The 5,089-nt window shown below is 35.1% G+C and overlaps 1 pseudogene; it reads right to left on the bottom strand.

Moving 5' to 3' along the window:
* Positions 1-3,344: 3,344 nt before the first annotated feature.
* Positions 3,345-4,616, bottom strand: LOC113674519 (adenosine receptor A3-like; annotated as a pseudogene).
* Between the last annotated feature and the right edge of the window lie 473 nt (positions 4,617-5,089).

Below are 5,089 nucleotides of genomic sequence, written 5' to 3'. Positions count from 1 at the left end.
AAACGGAGATGAATAGTTTCTAGAAATCTTTAATGGAGATTTAAAAGCTTTTGATGTTTACAGGAGAAGTAACATCACTGAAGAAGGCAATTTAACTGGCCGAGAAACCATTTCAAAATTGAAATACCAGAGATTTTTTAATGCTTATTACTACGGTGCACAACATCTGCTTTTCATTTTAACATTTTTCTTTAGTCGATTTTACATTTCTTATGTCTGCACTGAACTAGTCATTTTCTTTTAAAGGTTTTATGAATAGAAATGTTCATAGCGATGGTAAACACTGTGCATCGTTTAACATGTAATTATGTAGACACTGCGTCTCTGGAAGTTGGTAATAATTTCTTAATTAAAGACTTTACTTTCCAAGAGGGTAGGTCATAAGTAAAGCAAACATACTAGACAGGGCCTCAAAAGAATAATCATAAATTAGACAGTCTCATTTTTTGTTGTCATTTCATATGGTAAATTAAAAACTATTTTCATGGATAAGACATTATGTACTGTATTGCGTTAATTTGGACTAGGTCCTTTACTTTATTATAGTCAAACTGCAAAATATTATCGGAAATGAGCTATTTCCTAGATCATAGAGTTGAATTTTTTAAAAGCTGTCGGTTAGTCAATGAGAATATATAACATTAAAGGGGCAAAATGATAGGTAAATTCAATCATCATCGTCGATTATTTTTCGTTCCACTCAAAGCGAAAGAAAACTCTTCAGAAGTATGATAAAAGGAGTTATTTAAACCCGAAAAGCAGAACTTTGGAGTACTTGCTCAGTGCACGATTATTCACCCTGGCCAGTTTCGGTGAACTTGTGGGAACTCGGGAAGAGGTTATCCATTGCTTTTGTAAAGTATATTTCTCAAAACTACACACGTGTTTGGAACGTCATAACGATAGACTCTCATCTAAACACTTTATGGATCACGTACTTCAACTCTTTAAAACTGCAGGAGTCTTACTTCTGTTTGTCAATCAATCCAAAACCTAGATATGATAAACCAAGTTGTAAAACGAAGCCTGGATGGAATGTTTCTTGATGCCTTTCTTATTAAATGTACAGTAAGATTTTAATTTCGGCAAGATAATTTGCTCTTTTATCAACATTGATATTCTTTGCACTGAAGTAGCTGATCTAATACACTGAACTATAAGACTCGTATATTGATAGCTTTGAAAATTCCTTTTTTGAACTAATCAGCCTTTTTGAAACATAGGACTCCCAATTTATATGTGGTTGCAGTGGCTAAGTTTTCTGGCTCAATATCATCACATCACGTGTTACATAAGAAAAATACGCCACTCGGTACAGGGATGTGGTGGTCGTATTGATATTACGAGTGTGCACATTTTTGCATCGCTTTGCTTTGCCTAAAGTGCTTTTCAATTAGGCAGTAGAACACTTTTAGTATTTACGCAGCCTCGTTAACATATGAGAGTCCCTAAGTTCCCGTTAAAACACTCCCGTCCATATGATAGCTGTGGTTATTCAAGGGGTTGTAAATACGATTTTGACTTTTTCACTCGCGCACATTTTTGCTTTGCTTTGCCTTGACCAAAGTGCTTTTCAATTAGACAGTAGAAGTATTTTTTAGTCTTCACGCAGCCTCGTTAACATATGGGGGTTGGGGAGGGGCTGGGAGTGGGGTGGTAAAGTCCCTCTAAGATATTCATCTTAGGCTTGTTAAAAGTCGCATTTATTTTGGTTCAGGTCAAGCTGTCATGCAAATGATCATAACGTCGAATAAGTTGAGTATACTGCTTTTATTAAAAGGCAAAACTATATTGTATCAATTATTTGTTCGTATGTCACCTGCGTAGTTTTTCTTACTCATGTTAAGATTTTAAAGAGAACCAAAAAATAGGATGAAAACGCATGTTGCTCGACTTAGAAGTTAAAGTGATGTTTGTTAACTTTTCTATTTAAAAGCGAGACAATTAATTAAACTAACAAAACTTAATAAACATTGCTCCATTTGATTTTTTTCACGTGAAACTACAAATTATTTCCCGCCCCCTTAAATCGGAAGTCTCGCTTGTGAATGAAATGGAAGCTTCTTGCTCATTAGAACCTCTCCTTTTTTCAATTTGGTTCTATCTCACTTAGGGTGTTGGTTCATTTTAGACTGTGCGTTTTTATCTTATAACAAACTAATTTTGAGTATGAATCGCGACATAATTAGATTTACTTGTCTTGATCGTTCATATTTTTTCCTTTGCAGATTTCATATAGCGTAAAACATGTAAAATCGTGATGAAAAAGCCATGTTTGTTTCATTAGAAAAATTAGTTCTCTTCTTGAGATGACCAACTAACATGAACTGAATCATTTATAGTAAGTGCACGTTCCGTTAGCTGGTAATTTTCCGTCGATGTTGTGTTTGCCTTGGTGGTGTCTGCTCTCAAATCCCGTGGATGTTTCATTAAAAAAAGCTTTTGGTGTTTGCAGGAGAGGTTATATCACAGAACAAGGCAATTTAAGTGGCTGAGAAAACATTTCAAAACTGAAATACGAGGCATTTTTTAGTGTTCGTACTTATGAATGGTCCAAAAAATTATCTCTGTTCTTTTAAAAAACTTCTCTGATCGATTTTACTTTATCATATCTGCACTGAACTAGTCATTTTCTTTTATTAAAAGTAAACTTCTCCTGTAAACTTGGTTCCTTATTATATTCAGTTCAAGAAATTGCCTAACTTAACTTAGGTTATTAATTACAGCTGTGGATGTTATTTCCAATTAAGTATTCGCAAGATAAATGGGTTGAAGTTTTACGAACGGAAATCTTTAAAGCGGTGATAAAGACCGTGCATCCTACAGTGTGGAGTCACATAAAAATTGCGTTGCTGAAAGTTGGTAATAATTTCTTAATTAATGACTTAAATTTCTTACAAGGTAGGTCATAAGTAACGCAAACATAATGGACAAGACTTCAAAAGTGTAATTATAAATTAGACAGTCTTATTGTTTTAAAACTAATACAGTTGTAATCTCATGTCTTGAAATAAAAATACTTTCATGAGTAAGACATTTATTGACAGACTTGCGTTTCACTGTCCCAGAGGGGGGATCGTAATTAGAGCATGTTAAGTTGAGTGCAGCTGAACCGAAATTTTGGATGGAAGCATACACTTGCTGTATTGAGTTCATTTGGACGAAACTCTCTACTTTATCGTAATTAAACTGCAACATACAAAATACTATCGGAGATGAGCCATTTCCTAGATCCTAAAGTTGAATTTTTAAAAGCTGTCGGTTAATACCTGAGAATATGTCATATTAAAGAGGAAAAGTGACGCAGCCGACAAAACTTTTGAAAATAGAATAACACGGTGACATTTATTTCTTTACATACATCGGTTCATTTTTACTTAATTTAAGAGTAACTCCAAAGGGAAAAGAAAGTATTCTCTCCTCATAATAATTCCGATTTTTTTGTATTTGAAGATTCCTCGATGTTTTTTTCGTTCCACTCAAAGAAAAACCTAACTGACCGGAAGCTCACTGATCGTTGCACTTATATCGTTGTTTAGTTTTCTAGGTGCATCGCTTTTCATTTTAATCATTCAGATGTTTGTACCGTTTCTATCCTTAGTCTACTCTCATATCACCAAAAAATTAAATGGAAATGCATGTTGCTTGACTAAGAAGTTAAAGTTATTTAAAAGAAAAATTTCATATATAGTTTTCCTACCATCAATCTACGCTCTCCAAAGGTTGCGAAGCGGCAGGTTTGCTAGGGCGATACGAGGAAGGTCTGGGACCCTGTAAACTAGCTTTTATAAGCCTTCTCTGAATCCTGGCATCCGAAGAGCATAAATTATAGGATTTACAAGTGAATTAGCTAAGAATAGAACTACCACAGCCATCTTAATATGAAAATACATCATAAAACAAGAAGAGGAAAGGTGAATACATGCTACATACATTGTCCCTGGTAGAAGACAAAGTAAATATACTAGTGAGACGATAAGCGCAGTACCCGTCAGTTTTCTTTCTCTTTTGGACCTAGAATGGAATTGGGGATGACGACTACATCGCACTTTGATAACAATGAGGATGTAAGATACACAGATAACGAATAGAGAAACTGCATAAAATGGGAGATACAAGTAAGCATTAATTACCTCGAAATAACCAATTTCCCATAAGAAAATTTGGGCGACTTCTCTAACAATAGCTATTAACCAAATGGCAATAATCATGGCTCTATAGACCCATTTCCTTACAAAGCGATGCCTGAATGGACAAAATGTTGCGTGTAGCCGTTCTAAGGAGATGGCAATAAGATTTGTAAGGGAAGTGAAATAGAATAAATGTAGAAATGAAAAAGATAAACGATGAGACCAAAGAGTCTTTCGTCTGTAATTCCATAGAGAACAATACCACTCCATTTTTATTTCAATCTGCAGCGGCCCAGAGACTGCGCCCACCAAGAGATCGACTATCGCCAGATGGATGATCAAATATGTACTCCGCCGCTGAAGCCGACGCTTTTTCTTCACAAAAACAGCAATGGTGATGATATTAAGGATGACAATGGCCAGACATTCGATGATGAGGACCACAAGCCATGGAATGCACTCTGAAGCTGAGGAGAAAGGCTCCATTTTCTCCGAGCTCTGTTAGCTGCCATAAAAATAACAGAAAACAGTTCAATTTGAGATAAAATGAATACAAATTCAATATTCTCAATAAAGAAATATGTCAAATATTGCTTTTTACGCTTCCTTGACGTGTTTTGAAAAACTAAGTTTCGTCCATTGACTTAAACTGATCCTCATGTTTCTTTATGCGAGATTCATATCCGGAAATTTAATCATTTAGCCTGTTCCTGCTTTTTATTTCGATAAAGGCGCATTTAATAATATAAAAATTTTTCGATATTCACTGAATAAGCGGAAAGCTTTGCCACTAGTGATCTCAATTGCTTGAACGAAATTTAAAGCCTCCAAAAACAGACGGCGACAAAAATTTAAAGATCTTCTGGAAATACAATAGAAAGACTGAGTAGAAAGACCTGCTCCTCTTCTCGGTGCCGCTTTTAGAAATACGGTTGTTGTTGTTATCGCCTTGAAAATTT

This window comes from Pocillopora damicornis, chromosome 9 (assembly GCF_964200805.1).
Source record: "Pocillopora damicornis chromosome 9, jaPocDami1.2, whole genome shotgun sequence".
Lineage (NCBI taxonomy): Eukaryota > Metazoa > Cnidaria > Anthozoa > Scleractinia > Pocilloporidae > Pocillopora > Pocillopora damicornis.
The sequence above is the reverse complement of the archived record's forward strand: the minus strand, read 5'-3'. Positions and strand labels throughout refer to the sequence as shown.